The 21,293-nt window shown below is 35.0% G+C and overlaps 1 protein-coding gene and 1 non-coding gene across 2 annotated transcripts in view; one reads left to right on the forward strand and one right to left on the reverse strand.

Annotated features, from left to right (window-relative positions):
* Positions 1-4,713: 4,713 nt before the first annotated feature.
* On the reverse strand, positions 4,714-4,803 carry TRNAM-CAU (transfer RNA methionine (anticodon CAU)). The gene is given in 2 exon segments: positions 4,714-4,749; positions 4,767-4,803. It is a non-coding gene; the product is annotated as a tRNA-Met (tRNA).
* Positions 4,804-11,391: 6,588 nt separating this feature from the next.
* LOC149080671 (stress-activated protein kinase JNK-like) overlaps positions 11,392-21,293 on the forward strand; it is a 67,741-nt gene continuing 57,839 nt past the window's right edge. Inside the window, exon 1 of the mRNA XM_089239864.1 lies at positions 11,392-11,712. The gene's annotated coding sequence lies outside the window, so the exon portion shown is untranslated. The remainder of the gene's footprint in view (positions 11,713-21,293) is intronic.

Below are 21,293 nucleotides of genomic sequence, written 5' to 3' on the forward strand. Positions count from 1 at the left end.
GTCATTTAATCATTTGATTTTTTTTTTTCGTGAAATACATTATGTTCACTGTGATTTGTAGCAGTTCATTGTTTTCCCACCCTTCAGCGATTTTAGAAGTAATTAGAAAATTACATTTAAGGCAATAAATTGAATTTTTTGTCAAAATTTAGTGATATCACGTCCCGCATTTAAGATCGCAATTTCCCGTAGTCTTCTCGATGATGTATAGTGACGTATACTCGTCGCTGTGGTGGTCGAGTGTTCATAGTGACGGACTCGCATGGTGAAGAACCGAATTCGAACCCCACGGACGACACAATGGTGGTTGGTTGAAGTTGGTTTTCTGTGGTTCCAAACTTCGAGAGCGAATGCGAACCGATTTACCACAATCTATAGCAGAAGACCTCCACACGAAGCTTTGACGTCACTGAAGAAGTCCATTTCACCTGTAGCCACTGAACATAGCAGGCCGACACGTGCGATATCTTTACCTTTTCTTGCAGTATATCCAATGACTATACGTGAAATGGACTTATTCAGTGACGTCACAAGCTTCGCGTGGAGGGCTTTCTGCTATAGATGGTGTTGCCAATCTCCCCGATAAAAAGTTTCACCACAGAGAGCACTCTGCAGGCCTACAACGGAAAAATCTTCAATCATTACACTTCGTTGATAGTTAAAAAAATCACGGTAGGTGACAGCACACTAAACCCGATGAGCATTACACAGAAACAAACTTTACGTTGGGCTTACATTACCATTTCTTTAGAAGTTCCGCAGAGGAATGTGGACGAGCTGGTGTGATTTGGTAATAGTAGTGATTTTAATTGAACCCATATGGATATTACTAACATCAATATTACAACGGTTGAATAGTTTTTCCATTCCATTCATTGAGAATTAAGTTATCGAGTCTGCCTGCGGACCACCTGAGGTCCGCATACCATAGCTTGAGAAACGCTGTTCTAAGCGAAGAAAAACAAACTAATAGAACAGTAATAACAGTATATAATTATTTCTTCTAAAATGTAATATATTCCGCATAATTCATTTTTTTTTTCGTTAATGGATCAAATCGGCAATTTGTTTTGTATGTCATCATTTTTCAGCAGGATAAGAGCAAGTAAACGAAAGAAAAATGACCGTCCGGCAATATATGAGCCGTAACTGGTCGTGCCAAGTATGAGACGAAATGAGATGTTTTTGTATAAAGTGTGTTTTTTCACATGCCTTTATTTTGCTACTTATTTTGTATTTTTGTGCTGTTGCGTTAGCGACGATTGTTTCGTTTACGGCTCTTTTATGTTTTGCAGCCACGGCCCTTTTTTTTTTCTCCCTCCCTCTCTCTCTCTGTCATCTTTTCAGCATTTCATTTAGATACCGTCCGGAAAAGAAGAGAGTTCGGATATTTATTTTTCCATAAAGATTTCTTTTTTAAATTCTGTGAGAGTGATTAAAAAAATAGATGTATATCGTACGAAGTTTATTCTAAACGTAAATTTAAGGGAAAGTATATACATATAAAAAATATGTACATGTAACGTTTGATGCGATATTTTTTTTATCCTCGCAGAATATCGTAAAATGCACGAGCGTTTCATAGATTCACGGAAAGCAGAGCTGGTTTTTCATAAAAATATAAAATAATCATACAACCGCATATAACGGATTCGAGTGGAATTGCTTAGAGTTTAACTAATAAGTAATCAACGAAGCCGAAACATTTCCATAAAAATTGTAACTAAAAACTCCAATTAGTGACTGACGTCCGAATGGACCTGGAACTTCCCACTACAAATGATATATACATACATATACGTGATTAATGTATTTTTTCCTGATAATATTACTAACTGGTGAGATGTATTACCCCCGTAAGTAACTCGTCCGCACCGATTAACAGTAATTGGAATAAAATGATATGCCTATTGACTAATTAACCGTTACTAACTATTCAAGAACCCTCGTCAGTCACTTTCTTTTAAGTGAAAGTTATTTCAAGCTCATTTCAGTGGGGCAAATGCGATAGAAATAATTATAATTGCTTATCGTTATATAAGTAAGAAGATTTCGTTTATTCAATAATGTGGTATCATGCTGTTAAGCGGAGCCGGGTACATTGATTTTACAGTTAATTTCTAGTTTAAAAACTTTTTAAATTATATGAAGCCGATTCCTCCCTTTTAAAGGCCACGTCTCAAGTTAGGAGGGACATATATCGCGCTTGCATAGGTGGAGATAGACTTGAAAGTCTGGGCGGGGGAGCACGGTCATAATTGCTAGGGGGGGGGGGGCACGATGATGATGATGTCAATTCATATATACACATATACATTAGATTAGTCGGCTTCGCCTTCGTGCCATGCCCCCCTTCTCCCCCGTATCTCCACCCATGTTCGCTTGCTGTGGCTTTTCCTCGAAGAAAACGGGAGCTTGCACACACATGTGCACATAAACATTTGTGTCGCATAGTTAAGAAACCACAGTAATCCGATCTTAGTCAATGGGTGCGATGACTAAAATAAGCACAATTTCCAATTAAACACTCGAGTAAACTGACGCTGCGCGATTCTAGGAACCTGAACATAGTACCCTCGAAATTTACTAAAATATCTTAAAAGAATGTCATACTCATCTTCATATGTTTAACTGAGATCATTACCTTAATATCAGTAGAAATATTTGTCATTACATAAAGAAAGTATTTATTTTGATCGTATTCATTACAGAAGTTGGAGTAAGTCAGAGATATAGATCAAAATTGCCTATATATCTCGCGTTTAATAATTCCAGTCTTATTTTTCCAAGTTTCCGAATTCTAATTGATTATTATAATAATTATTTCTTTTGAAGATTTAGACACCCTGGATGAGAATTTAAGGCAGGTACAAACTCAGGCGTACATGGGTAGACATGGGAGGGACATTCCCACTTACAAGCAGTGCCGTCTTAACGTATGGGCCCACCCGGGCACGGCCAGGGGACCTGAAGGATGGGAGGGGGGGCTCACGATAATGAGATCTGGTTAAGATTTTCGAGAGTAAGCATGTAAATTTGTAAGCAGGTATTTCTGGGCAGGTGGGGGGGAGGGGGGGGGGAAAGGCAAAGAATTTTTTTTTACCCGGAGGTCCATGATGCACTTAAAACAGCTTTGTCTTCAAGACTATAAAAAAATAAAAATATTTGAAAGAAATTTTATTAAAAAGGAAAATTGAAATATCGAGAGATGAAATACCTTTAAATTTTTATTTCACACAATCAATTTTTGTTTTCATTTAAAATCCTTTTTGAAGGATAGTAAGTCAAAATTTCTGTGGAAAATTTTCCTTGTGCCCCCTTCCCCAACGCCCTTCAAAGGTCGATCCCTGCGTGCTACCCTGGGTACAAGTCTAAGTCTAAAGTCTCACCTTTTCTATTTCAGGCAAGGGCGTAGCGAGGGGGGGAGGGTCTGCCCCGCCGGAATGTGAGAAAATGACCGAAAAAAGGGAAAAAGATGGCCAAATCTATTGTTCTATCGCTTTGGTCCCCCCGAAATGAAAGTGCCCCTCCCCCCCCCACGAACGAAATTTCTGGCTATGCCCCTGATTTCAGGCTTGTCAAGTCATAAAAATTTATTCATAATTGTTAAAATCCCTTAAACCTATACTTTACAACATAATGAAATTTCATTCAAAAATATAAAAGCTGCTGTTGTATGTGTGAGTGTATGAACATGTTGAGAACGTGTAAGTTCCGAAACACGAGCAAAACAACGTGACTTCAAAGTAACAAAAAAAAAATCGAAAATACATCCTAGATGGCAGCACTATCGTTGACAGTACAGCTCAAGGTTTCTAAAATATATAGATATCTAATAGGTACAGATATCTAACTTTCTGGAGAAGGAAATTCATATGAAAATAATTTTATGCATCCCACTTCTTTTTGGATAAATTCTTTCTATTTATCGTCAAGAGAAAACCGCAAGAGTCGCTCACTGTGTAGGGCCCAACTGACTTGAAAGATGCGTTAAAGATAGCAGGCATCACGGGGCCCCACTCGACTAAGGTCAAAGATATTTGGTTAGTTCTCTCTTTTAAGGGGGAACCTTAAAAAAAAGAATTTTATTTATTTATTTATGAATTGTGCGTGTTTCCAATATAAAATCAGGTTATGTATCAGAAACATGATGCCAAAAAAAATTAATCTTAAATAAATATTTACTCCATTAGAAAAAAGGAAATAAAATTTCAACATACTAATGAATACTTTATATAATTTTACATCCGAAACGTCTCCAAGTAGTAACCTCGTGGCAACCACCAGGGTGTGGCTGACAGGGCTCCGGCACTAGGGCACGGAACAAAATTACCATCATCTTTTGTTTTTTATGCTATAATTCACTATCGAAGGGCCAGTGCGAAGTCCGGCTGGGGGTCCTGCTCCAGGATGTCGGGGTCACGAGCAACCTAAACTGCCGCGGCTCAAGTTTGAGAATACTGACATTGTAAGAGTTCTTATCACAGTGATTCGGAAATCTGATCCGATTACAAAAAGGATCAAGTCATAGTCAAGACTTGTCAATCACTTCAGGAGAAATTAAATTAACGTTCGATATATCGCACACAAAACACAAATTTGGCTGTTGGAAAAAATCAGCCTTTTTTTCTCACACATTTGGATTTCTATTTTCAGTAAAATGTTATTCATTGCCGAATGTAATACACGGACTGTGATTGAAAAAACTTTTCCTGCCCCAGGTGAGGATCGAACTCACGACCTTCAGATTGCTCATACGAGCTGATTATGAGACTGACGCGCTGCCTACTGCGCTACTGAGGCATGCCAAGTAGCTTCTAATATAAATTCAAATGAAACAACTAAATAAGCTTTTAAAATTTGTGTAGCATAGAGGAAAAAATAAATATTTCTCATAAAGAATAAATATGTGTATTCTCTCTCTCTTTCCTCCATGGTGTAGCATCTTCTCAAGGGTGGGGCTAACAGGAAACCAGCTATGGGGGGTGGGGAGGAGCGCCCCCCCCCCAGCATTAAAGGTGGAGTCGACTGATCTAATATATATATGTATATATGAATTGACATCATCATCATCGTGCCCCCCAGAATAATGACCGTGCCCCCCCCACACTTCCAAGTCTATCTCCGCCTATGAATCCAGCCCTGGGGCTTGATACAATAATTATCATTCTTTGTTTTTCATGCTATAAATTAATTTTCAAGGGGGTCCGTTAAAAGTCTGGCCTGGGAGCCCACCAAAGGTCTTAGCTTAGGAATTATTATATTTCTTTATATATGAAAAATTGAAAACAAAATTGATGATGAGAAGAAATGGAATTTGAAAGCATTACATGAAAATTGAAAGCAGTATATGAAAACTGAATAATCCAAAAATGAAATTAGTCGAGTCCAATGTCTAAGGCTCTCATCGGGGGTGGGGGGGGGGAATACACCCTGACATTGGCTTAAAACAGATAACGTTAAGTATAATTGTTAAATATAATTGTTTGACAGAATTTCTTGCCAGGTAGGGGGGGCAGAAAATTCATCTTGGAGGCTCATAATACTATTAAGACGGCACCGTGGACAACCTCATAAAGTTTGTCGGGGCATTAATTAACTGCATTATTATCCCAGTTAAATGGATTTCATGCCAAAAATAAAATATTAATGGTTCCTCAAAATGAAGTCAATTCCAGGATCAAAATCCCCAGACGCGAAAATGATCTGTGGGGTTCCTTCGAGTTATGAATAATTCTTGTATATTTGTTGTATTATTTGGAATAATCATTTTCATTTTAATAGCTGAAACACAGATACCTTGCTTTGTTGTTGTAAAAAATTCAACACTTTTTTATTATTATATTACCACTCCTTTAAGAGCGGGGCCCTGTGTGGCCACTCCTGTCACACACAACTGAGAGAGAGCGGCTCTTTTCAATATGATCGAATTCTAAATATGTACGCAAAAAAATAGCTTACCATTGTTGTTTGAAGTATATTTATGGTGTAAAAAAACAAACTCAAACAAACATGTTCCCCCAGAGTCAGAGCCCTGTCTATTTCTACCCCACTTTGTGTGAGCCATGACGTCAACTGATGACCTCTCAGGACAGTCATCGGTCAGCTATTGCAGTCCAATGTGTGAACAAGACATGTTATGTGAAGCATGTGGAGAAACAAACTTATCATTTTTTTCAAACACGGGCTACGTTCGTCTGAAACAAAAACTTTAATCTCTAACACCATCCGGTCATAGGCGAAGACTGACTTGGAAGTCTGGGGGGGGGCAAGGTCATTATTGCTGGGGGGGCACGATGATGATGATGTCAGTTTGTATATACATATATACATTAGATCAGTCGACTCCACCTTTGATGCTGGGGGGGCAATGCCCCCCCCCCCCATATCTCCGCCCATGCATCCGGTCTAAGCAAAGTTAATGCATGGCAACAAGGGGTTTCCTATCTTTCAGGCTCCTTTCTGATGATAATTAATACTAAGAGATGTACACTTTCAAAAGAGCAATTCTTTTTGTTCTCAATGCTCAAAATATCGAAGTTATAAAGAAATTTAAGCATGAACTTGTGTGAAACAATGCATTAAATAAGCATTTATGGCAGGAAAAATTCAAAAACTTTTACAGCATTTTGCCTGAACTTCCGGGCTCTAATTATTGGTCTCATACAATTTCTTGCCATCTATTATTAAAACTCCAGCTGCCTATACAATAAAAAAAGGGAATTAAATTATTATTTTTTTAATATTTTTTATTATTACTGTATTTACCAAAAACCATGCATGTCAAAGAATTAAGGACAACAGCAACAATAAACGGGGAGCAAAGACACTCTCGAAGATTATTCATAAGTATTTCACCTGGTGAATCATTTATGTGGCAATACTACGAGAAAAAAAACCGGTACCGGTAATAGAGTAAACGTGTAGTACATAGACGGTGTAAATTTATATCCTTATATACACCCTTCATCTTTTGAGCCTTGGTCATAGAAACATACTTTCAATGAGAAAAAACATCCAAAACTAACGTGTCCATTTTAGAGTTGACATTTTTCCCACTAGGGGTCGTATATGTACTAAGATACAAAATTTAATTTTTTATACGGTCCTTCTGCTCTTACTTCCAATTACAAAGTTGTTCCCTTTTCTCTTTTGAACGCAAAATGAAAATATTCCATGTTTCTAATGCCGGGATTACAATATAAATGTTTGATAAAAGATCTTTTACAGAGCGTAAAAAAACAATTAATAAGCCTATTGGTTGCATTCGCACTAATATATCCGATGCACTTATTAGTTGCATTTTTCAAGTTTTATAAAATAACTTTTCTAAAACTTTTATAGTCTAATGCCACCCTGAGTGCAATATTCACTGATTGAAGGTTAACTGGGTATCTCAGAATCTGGAAAAGTTTTAATAAATTGCACCTGAAAAAGAATTTTTTGTTTACCATCTTGCCATTTTTTGTACCATCTATTTAATAAATGTTCTTCTTTCCTTATTTTTAATGATTTTTAAATTAAATATATCGGCTAATAGAAACATGAAATTAATATACACTTATAGAATTATTATTAGACATTAGAATACACTTAGGAACATTAATTTTTTTTGTTTTACTCAGAAGAGACAGGGCAACACCTTTTTAATTGAAAGTTAGAGAACAAGGGGGACCGACCGTATAAGAAAAATTACATTTTGTACCTCATTACATGTACGGCCTCTAATATAAATACAAATACAAGGTCAAAACAGGCAAAATACCCAAAGAGGTGGCTGAGAAAAAGATGCCCATAACAAATACTACTATTAATATATCGACTACTATTAGTCGAGATATTTGTATTAAAAAATCACTGAAAATGAGCGAAAGTACAATATACAGCTTGATTCAAAACTCAACGTACAAACTTTCAGGGGAGGTAGAAAACACAACAACAAAACAGAATCACGTAGGAATGTATGACCTGAAACCCAACCTGATCAGCTGGAGGATAAACGAAGATGCAGAAATGACATGTATAAAATGGACACGCTATTTGGGCGACATGTGCGGTCACACCGGGCCCCGCACTCACGGTAATAGAAGTGAGAGTATATTAAAAATCGCCAAATTAGTCCTTTTTTCATCAAACATAATAGATTGATCGAAAATTATAAGTTTTTGCCCCGTTGACTAAATGCATTTTTTGTTTCTAGTTCGTGGCTGAAAGATCCCAGAGCCCGAAACAAGCAGGGGCCACCAAATTATTGAAGGCTTTCATCGATTCTTTAGTTATTTCTTTCACTTCTTCTGAAGTTTCTTCAATTCTGAAATTATTTCTTTCAATTATTCTTAGTTATTAATACACCATGAGTTATTGATACACCGTCTATCATCTGCTTCGACAAGGGGACACTAGTATCGTTTAGTAAGGGACAATCCCAGGTTGTGGTGTCGTGGAGTGTTTCACTAATAGGGTTGTTAATAAATGGAATAACTTACCTCTAGGGGTCGTGAATTCTAACACAATTGACACGCTTAAAAAGAAGTACGATAGACGTAGTGGAATAAATCGAGAAACTATCCATACTTAGATTTAAAAAAAACCATAATCTTTTTTATAGGCTGTGCATTATAAATTATAATTTTTTTTGGTGATATATGTTTTTATATTTAGTATTTTGGTGATATTTGACATCTATATTTTTTATGGGCATAATTTTTCAGACACCTCGTTGGGCAATTTGCCTGCCGTGGCCATTGTATTTATTTGTATTTTAAAGGGAGATGAAAAAATGAACATATATTTTACACTACGTATGTTATGCACAAGGCCGCAAATAGCTGCTTCGTCAGCGGGGGCAAGCACGCATTTTGGAACCCCCTTGTAATGTTGATGGAAAAGTTAAAGGTGACTGACCCCCTCTGGTCCAACGTACGGGCACCAGACTAGCATCTTCCTAGTGATAGATAGAACAGTGGTGCTCAAACAGTGGGTGGCGTCAATGAGCTAGGGGGGTCACGAGAGATTCTCCAAAATAAAAACTTCCAAATAATAAATTCATTTTTGTTTAAAAATGTCTGAACTAAAGAATGCTTTTATTCAGCTGAGCTAATTCCCATGTATATACAGTATGATTTTAACGAATTCTACTTGAACAATAATCACAATATATCGGCTCCGTCATGCCAGAATCACGAATGTGCAATGTTCTTGCAAAATAAAGAATGTGGGAGCGTCACCCGATTTCAAAATTGTATATTCCTTAAAAATTAAAAACACAGAATAGAATGATAAGTAATATGTGAATATACGGGGCAGAATGTGTCCACGTTTTATGAACAATTTTTTTAATGGTCGATTTCAGTGTGGTCGATTAAGTCGATTAAGTGTAGAATCATTTTAAAATCGGATGATTCTTTCTTAATCACCCTGTATACGAAAATCAAGGACCATACACCTCGTTACACTTCCATCTTGCATAAGGGATACTAAGTACATCAAAAAACAAAATAAATATTTATATGATATTATTTTTAAAAAAACTGAATATCTTTGGAAGTCGTAAATTAACTCGTGACAAGCGTTCTGAAAAGATCTTTCGGGACAGGACGTTTACTGGCAAAAAAATTGAAATGTCCCGGAAAACCGGGTCATATGGTCAGCCAATGCGGGATCGCGGGACATAGGTTCAGCGTATATAGGGTCACCGATAAATTTTTTTGGTCAGAAGAGGGTCGCGCTTCAAAAAGTTTACGCACCACTCCACTAGCAGGTGCTGCCCGCACCCACTTGCTCCCCCTAGTCGCGGCCATGGCCATGAAATCGAGTTCGTAAGCCATAGTGGAAAAAAAGAGCACGAGGTGGTATGTGATATAGGTAGCTCATTTATCTGCCACACACACATGCAGATAAGGGCCTGTTTATCGCATGGGCAAACGGGGCACTTAGGGCCCACTAATTTTCACGGACCCCAGAAATTTCTGTCTTTTGAATTTTAGTAATTTACCTCCATTTTTCGTAGAATACCGTCAAAGAACATTTTGATGTGTTTTAGGAAGTAGCGGGGTCACTCAATCCTAATGCAATGTATGATACCACAAAAAAAGCACTTAGAAGCAGCTTCTTTGTGTGGTAATGGAAATACTGCTTCTGTAGATCTTTCTCCTAGGGACAATTTTAGAATAGCATGCCATTTTGCATTATATAATGCATTGATATTGCAACTGAGACATTCAGAAAAGTTGCTTAGGAAAGTATTTTGAAAAATTTTCTTTCTTAAGTTGCAAAACAGATGAAGTCTTTCACAAAGCCCAAGTGTTCCAGCAACATTATAATACTGCTTTGGATCATGATTTTGTTGAAGAGTTTCAGCAATTTTTGCCAACCTAAAAGGGAATCGGGAAAAAACTGGTGAAATTTTACAAAAATTGCATAACCTTTTGACATTAGAGCACCATTCGAACATTTTGGAAGCTTTGCTAGTAGGTTCTCTAGCCCCTCCCCCAACGTTTAAGTGCCTGGGTGCTCACTTGAATTTTTTGCTGGGCAGCGGGCATTGTTGTCCACATTTATTGTGGAATAGTTTTTTTTATGACCATGAAATAGTAGTTTGATGATCATTCACTGCAAGGCCGTAGCGAGGGGGGACTCGAGGGTCTGGTCCCCCCCCCCCACCGAACGAAATTTCTGACTACGGGCACGATTCACTGGTGCCCAAGGGCGTAGCGAGGGGGGGGGGACTTGGGGGTCTGGTCCCCCCCCGAAATGTGAGAAAATGACCGAAAAAAGGGGAAAAGATGGACAAATCCATTGTTCTGTCAGTTTGGTCCCCCCCCCCCAAAATGAAAGTGGTCACCCCCGAACGAAATTTCTGGCTACGCCCCTGCTGGTGCCCATGTAAACCTGACGTACACCAGGGTGTTCGTGATTACTGGGGGATTGGAAAGCTTCATTTTAGAGTGACGCAAATCTGTTTTTTGCACCGGGCAGCAAAATACTTAAGCCTGTCCCTATGGATGCCCTTTCTTAAAAGTGGCCCACCAGTTTGAATTTCTTATAAAATGGCCTAGAATTGCCCTTAGCGCATGCATCCGTGTAAACGAAAATGTTCGTTAGTCGTCGAATACGTATTCATTAGTCGAGGCAGAAATATGTCGGGGAAAAAAACTCTTCGTTAGCCGAAAAATTCGTAAGCCGAGACATTCGTTAGCCGAGGTATCACTGTATATGCGTTATTATGTAACAATAACAAACCAAACTCGGTATATATCTTGGTTTTACTATTTTTACTGTTTCGGCGTATAGATGGCGCGCAAGATGGACTCCGCATTCCCAAAATACTACGTGGGAGAGCGTGGAGAAAACAGGTGTAATCGTAAAAGGGAAGAGAACGGAGAGGAGTCTGTATTAGAGGAGAGATCAAGAAGAATGGCGGTCGAGAAGGTCGGTTCGTCTTCTCTTCTCGGCATCCCAAAAGCCGAATATCGCACGAGCGCCCTTTCACTAACAAGTCTTCCTTTATAACAACAATACATTTCTCGACAAAAGACCGCAATGCATGCTGCTGAACTATAACTAATATCGTGCTGGTTCGCTTTCCTCTCACTTGGTAGGCCACTAAGTACCGAGTCTTCTCTCACTCTCTCTATCAATACATATAGACATACATATACATATTGCATAGATATATGTATATATAATTTCTCTTCAAGGGTACAGAAAAAGGTGAGTAAAATCACACTTTTTTAATTATAATAATGTATGACTGATTAATATTACTAGCGATGTAGATAAAGCTTATTTTGAGTTATCGGACTACGTTTAAAACGTCATATTGGGAAAAAAAATCAATTTCTTTTATTTTCATTTTTTATGAAAATGATATTGTGAGTTGAATAATCGTGATTCCAAAACAGGCTTTGTTTTGTTTATATGATGTTTAGAACCGAAGTTATGCCCACTTTAAGAGTTTCGTTTTTACATAGGAAGTAATATCTCTGTGAATAAAAACTTTCAACGCGTTTAAGGAAGAATGCTATTTTTGAAATTTTACTTGAGTTTGAAACATGATTTCTAAAGATCTATTCAATGTATTCTTACAAAATTTTAATATGATATTTTGCCATATGTTATTAAGATTATGAACCAAAATCTAAGGACTATCACATGTATTTGTCTAATAACAGTGTTTTTTTATACACGCGATACGTAAACTGAAATTTCAAGAAATTCATACGTACATCAACAAATTTGGGTGTAACTTATAAGATTACAATTTTTTTAAATTTTGGTACCAAACCTGCATCATTACTAGCTAAAACTACTGTGAAAAAAATTTTAATTCGTAAAATTTGTTGAAATCTGGTTTCGAGTGTAACATGGGTTTTGCTTGAAATTTGACATTAAAATGACTTTCTCATAGAAAATGGCATAGGTCGTTCAAAATTTATTATTGTTTTCACCATTTTGAGACACTTTCTATCAAAAATATATAATTATCGCTCCAGTAATATTTTATAGAAAAAAGTGACAAGAAAGGTAGTCGGATATCTTAACATAAGTCACTTACATGTCGCACTTATATTATGTTTATCTATTGGTAGTGAGGATATTTAACCCTCTGTGGTTCACCCCCATAAAAGCGTATTGAGATTTTCTTTACTAATTCGGATGTAAATGGATGCTATTAGCAAATTTTTTAATTGAAATAATGCATCACCACAACATTTTAATTAATAAAAGTGGATTATTTTTATTAACTAGAATTGTTAATTATATATATAAGGGTATCATGTAGTTTTTCTTTACTGTGCTATCTACGAACAGATAAAATATTGCTCGGCAAGAATAGATTTTACCTTGAACTTTAATTCAAATTCTCCCGATATTGGGCGATTTTACAAAACTCCGAATACGTAAAATTCAGCTGCTCTCAAAAAGTGACACCGACAAGCAATCAACTCTTTCTGGATGAAAAAGGTATTGTACTTATGTAGCCGTATTTTTCACTTGTCACTGAAATGACACTAAAAGATGTACTTTCTAAAGTACTAAGAAAAAAATTAAGAAAAATAATTAGTATAACGGGTTTTTGATCATGTAATTTACTATGTGTATTCAAATATACACTGGACCATACAGGGTTAAAATGAAAAGTCAGTCGTATTTTGTAGATGTTATAGGATCACCCGAAAAATTTATCTCTGTGAATTTTTAAATTTCGCGTAATTAGTCTTTTTATTGGAAAAAATAAATAAAAATGACAATTTTTGTCTCAGTTTCTGGTTTCAATCAGATTATTAAGTCGAAATCTATATTATTCTTAAATTTAAAAATAGTCATATGATATATATAATAATAAAAAAATTCTCTCTCAATAATTCTTTAGGGAACAATTTAAAAAAAAAAAATTAAATTTTCAGAACTCATATTTTATACGCAAGATACATACATATTAGTATACTGAAATAGTAAAACTCAAATAAAGTTAATATAAACATACAGGGTGAAGGTTAATAGGGCGTATGGCATTTTACTAGAGAGCCGTTGATCGTAGAGCCATACTTTCAATTAGAAAAAGTTTTCAAATAACGTGTAGTAGGCTACTCAGATTATGGCATTCATGTTGCAATAGCTTGTATACTTATTAAAATAAAAATAATAACTTCTTTTTTTTATACCGTCCCTGTGTGTCGAAGAAACCCAATTAGAAAGTTGTTGCCTCGTCACTCCTGATGCCAACTAAGAAAATTCCACGTTTCTAAGTGCAATATTCATTTAGATATTTTTGAATTCGAAAAACGGAGGAAAGTTGGGAAAACACAGCATTAAATGCGAGAATACCGTTTTACCATACGCAACTCATTTCCAGTGCCATCTTAACGTATGGGCCCACCCGGACACTGCCCGGAGGGCATTAATTGCAGAGGGGAGCCTCGTGAAGAAGAGATGTGATTAAAATTTTTTTTTTGCGGAAGAAATATGTCTCGCCGTATAGGAGGCCTCAGAAAAATCACAGCCCAAGATGCTCTAGAAACGTCCCTGCTTATGGCATATCACATGAAGAATTCTTGATAAAATATTTTCATGTAACTTCCTAAATTATTTACTTTAGAAAAAAAAAAAAAAAAATCCCGAAAATTTTTTGTGCTTTGTTATTATCACGATTTACGCACATTAGCATATAAAGCACGCACATATATAATATAAAGTCATATTCTTGTATTAACTTATATCAGAAGAACTGAAGAAAATCTTGCAAGTTAATTAAGTGAATTGTGAAGCTCGAAGGATTATTAGAGTGGCTAGCCCCAACTTGTTCTCATCCCAGGGGGTGAAACTGATATCTGGCGATACCTTCTCGGTACAGTGGCCGTTATTCAAGTATGGGCATGTCAAAACTTGCTTGGGAAAAGAAATGAAAACACCTATAGACCTTGAATTCATTCTTACTTTAACCCCCTGCGTGTGTGTTTGCTCTATTATGCATGGGTGGGCTGGCCCTCCTTCCCGATGTAGGTAAACCACGAGGGAAGTCTTGCTTTGTTATACCTTTGTTCACTTTTCAAGTATTTTTCTTAAGTGTAATGGATCTTTTATTAGTATTTTATACCTACTTTAGGTTGCAATTTAATATATTTTGCGATAGAGAAATTCTATTTCTTAAAACAACGTTTCTCAGCTCTTTTAGTAAAATGCCTGAAATGAGATTCGATGGAACACTGACCTACAAGGGCACACTCATTTATTTTAACCTATGTGGTTATTAATATAAAATTTTATTGGTTGATAATTTGATCGAATAATTTCAATTCAACGAGAATCCAGTAACTGAATGTACCTGAGGACTATTTCTCGTCTCATCTTCGAGGACCAGAGGTACAGAAACACTGTCGTAGAATATTTACTTATGCCGTCAGTATTCTTTTGTACATTTTTTTCGCCCTCACGCCGTGTTTTTTATCATTTAATTCTGTATTTAAAATTTTCAAATAGGCCTCTAATACAATCAAGTTCTAATCTAACCAAATACAATCTAACTAGTAAGGTTTATATAAAGTATTAAAATAGAAATACTTTATATCAAATTTATACATAAAAATGAAATGTGAAGTCCTGAAAATTGTAATACAGTGAAACCTCGCTACAACGATATTCGATATAACGATGAATTCCTCTAAAACGATATTTTTTCAAATCTTATTTGGAAATGCCTATATTCTAATGTTAAATTGTTGCCTCCCGACTTTCGATATGACGATAATCCCTCTACAACGATATTTTTCTTAACCCGCAGAGTATCGTTATATCGAGGTTCCACTATATTTCAATATCATATCAATAATAAAAGGACTTGTCACTAATTACAAAAAGAATTTTTATTGGTTCCGCTTTCAGGTTTGTTTTAGAAAAACTTTTTTTTTTAAACTATTTTATTTGAAAATGAATATTATTTCGAAAACTGGTAAAAAAATGCCATGTGTGTGAATCATCATTTGAAATACATCAAAGAAATATGAATATTTTCAAAACTCATTCAAACAACAACAAAAATAGTTTTCTGAGTATCTATTTGCATGGTTCTTGATGTAAAATTCACTTGTTAAATATCTCTACTCGAAAATGGCTAAAGAAAAAAAAAACAAGACCTATAGAAGCATTTCTATTCCCTCTCGCAATACATATGATGATAAACTGTAAAATCGCCGTTTCCTAAATGAAGTAAAATGGAACTGTTTTTCTTCAATACACAGACTAGTGGTGATGGAGATGATGATGGTGGGAACCATTTTCCCAAACTTCCTCCTTACACGAGGAATCCATTTCCCATTTATTACTGACACGGAAGCATAAATGATAGTTGTTTGAAAATCAATGTGCGTCGGTGGTGGCCCTATTTGAGGTAAAATCGATTTTTAGGAAAGATTCTGAGACAGCTAAAATTGATATGTATAGTATATATGTCGAAAGGAATAGCGAGGAAAACTAGAGCCGGCATTTCGAATTTTTCTGTATGCTTCGCCATTTTTGTTCTGAAATTATTAGCCTGCAGTTATCGGTCTCCAATGGGCTTTGAAATTCACCCGATACGTGGCAATTCAAGCGAATTCAGTGAAACTATCTCTATCAGTCTTGTTTTAATGCTCTATAATTTTTAGGTATTAAAATAAAATTAAGCTGTGTGTCACGACCATAAATAAATATTTTATGTTAGATGTTAATAGTTTGTTGGAAATTTCCAGCTGTAAACGTGCTCATTTTTCACACCTCCATATCAAACATATATCTTTATTGCTATAACTGCACTTTAATTCATCAAATGCAATTATTTTAATTGAAAACAGATCAGGGGAAATATACGGTTATAAAGATTTTTTAGTGAGTAAAAGCGTGAGTTAAAGAAGACCAAAATATTGAATTTCCTTTCAATGAAAAACTAGCTTCATTTAAACTAATTCTAATAAAAAAAATTAACTTTTTTTATTATTTGAGAAAGATATACGGTGCTACCTCATGTTATGCGTATTGCGATTTTTGAATAATCTAAGTTAGGACGAAACATTCGTAAAAATTACTTGTACCTACGAGTTTGCAACGTTCGAAAAGCATCTCATTAGACGCACGAAATTTCAGGTGATTTCAACAAGTCGAAGAGCTGATCGTGATTGCCGTACTGTACTGCGTACTGTATTTGACTCATAAGCAAGACTAATTTATTCTGCTTAGAATATCTAATTCTGTATTGGCCGTTCTAATTGAGTCTTATAAGTGTATCAATACTGTGGGGATGTGGAACAAATTAGTGAACGAAAGTGATGAAAATTGAATACTCATTTGATGAAAATTCGTTCACCCAAAAGTTCCGCTATAAATGATAAAAATTAAATTTATTTATTTTTGAAAAAAACGTTCAATTATACATTTTTTTAAAATATAATTACAGTAACGGTAAAATTTTATTACAGATGGTCACTTTTATTATAGCTGAACAATACTTCTACTTATAAGAATGAATTGAAGCATTTTGATGATCAGCAAATCAAAAATCAGAATAAAATGATTGCGTTAATGCGTTTTGAATAAAATCTACTCATAAGCTAAAAAAAGCGTAAGTACTAATATTTTATGTATATGGGTTATTAATCACGACATAAGGAAATAAAGCTGGAATTTGAAGCACAAAAAAAAAATATATTCTAGTTTTCCACAAAAAATAACTAAAACGAATAATACTCAGATTCGTATACTTTTGATTTCGCTACTTGTTTTCAATAACAACGCATGAAGAACAACGAATGTTAACGAAAAGAGAGAAAGATATTTCTTTTCAGTTACCAATCATTGGTTGTATAAAATTTCATTCATACCAATTCCCATAGTAAGAAATGGCTAGCGAACCGACCTTGATTCAATCAAGAATGGGATCAGCTGACACAGCTCAGATCGATTCAATGAATTAGCTGCTCGAGTAGTTTCTTGAATGAATTTGCTTCTTGCAAGTAATGTAGCGATGAAAGCGGGTATATGCTACGTATATAACGAGCAAGTCCTAGAAGGGGAAAGAATGAGGTGATTTGTGCAAAGAAGCGACTTCTATCCCAGAGACCATCTTTCTCATTAGTCGACCACCGAGCTTTGCAATTTCTACTCTTTCGTTGCATAAAATTCCCGCCATCAGATTAATTGGAATAGCGGAAAAACCTCGGTGCGCTGTTTATGCTTTTTATCTTAGTTCATGCTTCTTTTTTTTTTTTCGTTTATGCATAATAAATCAGCGTTTGTAATTTCCGGCGCATGGGAGAACGACAATAAACACCAAAGTTACTCATCTTCTAACAACCACTGATTTTTATATCATTAAGTGGCAGTTATTGAGCGTACTTTAATAAGGAAAGTTACGCTTTTCTTGTTCAAATAGTGATCAGTATAATTGACACACACGTCTAAGCAGAAAAAAAAATGACTCGAGGAAAGAACCACAGGAACTTTGTTTTTGGACTAGAAAATGACAAAAAATTTCTTATAATGAGAAAAACTTTTTTTTTTCAACTGACAAAAATTAATGACAGTAGGCCTATACATCCCAGAATATTTCATTTTATTTTTTTAATAATTATCGAATGTTTAATAATTCCGAATGTTTTATTTCATAATAATAGTTAATTATATGCCAATTTTTTTAACGTAATAAAATAACACTGTGTCTGATCATGCACGTACCAAACATGATCTTTAAATTCATGGTATTTACCGTAATTTCCACAGTAGCAAATTTTGCTAATGTAATCTACAAAAGCAAATTTTGCTGTTTTGAGAAAAAAATATCGTATAGTCCGAAAAGGCATATAATCCACTTGTGAAAATTTCATTCATCAGTAATGAAGTTTTTAGAAATAGCAAGGATTGTTTGTCACGTTTTTTGCATTAAAAATATCGATGTTTCTACTCATACCTGTGCATCGTTTATAAATACAGGGTGGTCCAAAAGTCCTGATCTGTTCTGAAAAAAAAGAATATTTAAAGCAGCTGTTGCAGATAGAGACAAATGACTTAGAGAATTTGAAAGCAAAGGTTTCAAAGTTTTTTCTTACTCACAAAATTTCTATATGCGCACCTTTGGTGACGCAGAGGTTGTCAAGCCTATATAATATTTTTTGCCTTGTTATTTGTAATATGGGTGTTACAAAAAATGGAAGTAAGGATGGAAGGAAAAAAGAAAGACTAAAAAAATAAATTTTTATAATTAAAAATTATAAAAAATTTTAATTATAAAGTTTACTATATATAAATATAATTACTAAATACTTATAAAGTATCACTAAAATTTTAAACTGAATTTGTGTTTGCTTTTCATATCTCTAGTTGCATTAAATTCTGGGTGGTCTAGAAGTCTGAACATGTTTTGAAAAAAATTAAAAAAACCTGTTAAAGATAGGGACAAATTGCTTAAAGCATTTGAAAGAGAAAAATGTTTCAAAGCTTTTTTTACTACCATCTTTACTTCCATTTTTTATAACACCCATGTTACAAATAACATGGCAAGTAGCAAGAAATGCTATATAGGCTTCAAATTCTCCGCGTCACTGAAGGTGTGTGCGCATGTAGAAATTTTATTGTAATGAAAAAAAGAACTTTTAAACCTCCTATTTCAAATTGTGTGAGCCGCTTGTCTCTATCTTCAACAGCTTTTTTTTTCGAAACAGGTCAGGAGTTCTGGACCACCCTGTATTTGAAAAATTATTATTTACAAACTATTTTTGAAAATATTTATTTCTAGTCCAACGTCTCACAAAAAAGGTGCAGATAAGACGCAGTGGTATAGAATCCACACTAAGAAATCCTGATGATTTTTAACGTTTAATCCACGGATATTTTAACACATAATGCGCAGAAGAATGAGGTACTTCACGTCTATTTTTCATAGTATATTTCGAATATGAACAAAATAGATGAAAGGATCTTCCCATTTCTTGACAGCGATGTTGCTCACTTGAATGTCTTTTTTCATATGAAATTCAAAATTATTCTACTAAATGGCAATTTTTAAGAGCACTGGTATATTTCAAATCAAATTTATGTCGTTGGGAGATAGGTTTTCACGTATCTTATAAAATTTCATACCTCTGTTGTCTTTCGAAGCCAAGGGAATTCAGATCTCACAATCGAATTACTTTCTCTCGCGTATGAGACTTTTCAATTCTCTTTCATGTTGCGATAGGCAACTTTCTTTCTCGATATATATTTCGCTTCCACGAGATATATCCCATTGAGTGCTACGCAAACATATTCTACTTCTCGAGATAACTGGATATTCGGTATCTTAAAGAACAATCCATTTATTCCAGAACTCTTTGGATATGAAAATAGTGTACATAATGAAAAATAAAAACTTAATATTCTTCGCTTGGTTTCTTCCTCCTCTTCCGAGTTACTTACTGCCTTATACTGTAATAATCCAATTCCTTTCACAACCATTCTCTTGCCGTGGTTCTGACTAATGTGCAGATAATAATACAACTAAGAGATCCCTACCTATACTAAAGAGAATCATTTCAAAAGAAATGGACCGCTAAATGCACTCAAAAGAAAAATTTAAGGATAAGCGAAAAAAAGCATGTTATAAAGTGAATGAAAATGCATTAAGCTACATAAAAGAAGTGATTGAAACCGATGCTCAAACGTCGGCAACAATAGGATGGTGGGTCGGCTTTTAGTTTAATATATAGCTTATGTTTGGAAGGGCAGTACACGTAGTTTTCAACCAGGGAAAAACGCTTTTTCATATTATAGACGGGAATCGAAGTAACAACTCAATTCTTCGGAAATCATCTGATAATTCAGTTTTTCCCGCATCTGCGTGCAGGAAAAAAAAGCAAAAGCTGATTATGATCAATAACAGTAAATGATATGTAAATAAAAAATAAGAATAGTTTGTTTAACCCTTTATTTGTCAGTGTTGCTCTCAAGCAACATCATATTTTTATATTTTTCATGTAAAGTCATTGCATATTTTGAGCTCGTTTCGACATTGATGGTTCTAAGCAACTCCTAAACATTCGATTTTTACTTGTGAGCTGTTCATGAAATTTTTCTATAATTACCAGCAGAATAGCTCAAATGTGCACGTCTCCTATTTCTTGACAAGCAGATCAAGAACGATTTTTGATTCTTGCATTTTGGAGGGAAATACCATGTGTGGAGTAATATTGCTGTGCATTCTTCAACAATGATGGAAAATTAAGTTGGCAAACAATAAATTACATTTTTATACTATTCAAATCTATGTATATCACATAAATACAGTGAAGTGAAACATCCCATATTTTTTTAAATATTGAAGACAATTTTTCTTTTGTCATGTAATAGCATTCATGGTACCTCATTTGCTTAACGTAGCCCCTGAAATTTATATTATATTTGCGAATTCAGTTTCTCACTTTCATCAACTTTTCCATTCACCTAAAAGTGAATTTTTTATCAAAATATCAAAAAATTTCATCTTTTATATAAATAAACTTATAAAACATTTTTATTAGGAAAAATTTATATTTAGTGCTAAAAGCTGTTCAAATGCTTCGGATTAATTATACGAATAGTAAAATATGATCTTGAGTGAAGTTGGGCTAAAAACTCGAAAAGCTACCGTTCAAAATCGAAAGCATTCGTGCCGATTCACTCACTGTAGCATCTAATTATAAACAAAGCATTTCCAGAGAATGGGAAAAGTCAATGGAGTTCAATAAATTCCACAGGAGGAAAAAGTAATCAAAAGAATGTTGTGAAGGAACAAAACAATCAAGACAAAC

This window comes from Pholcus phalangioides, unplaced genomic scaffold (genome assembly GCF_987345545.1).
Source record: "Pholcus phalangioides strain wild (caught in Gottingen) unplaced genomic scaffold, Ppha-v1.0 ptg000011l_1, whole genome shotgun sequence".
In the NCBI taxonomy this organism is placed as follows: domain Eukaryota; kingdom Metazoa; phylum Arthropoda; class Arachnida; order Araneae; family Pholcidae; genus Pholcus; species Pholcus phalangioides.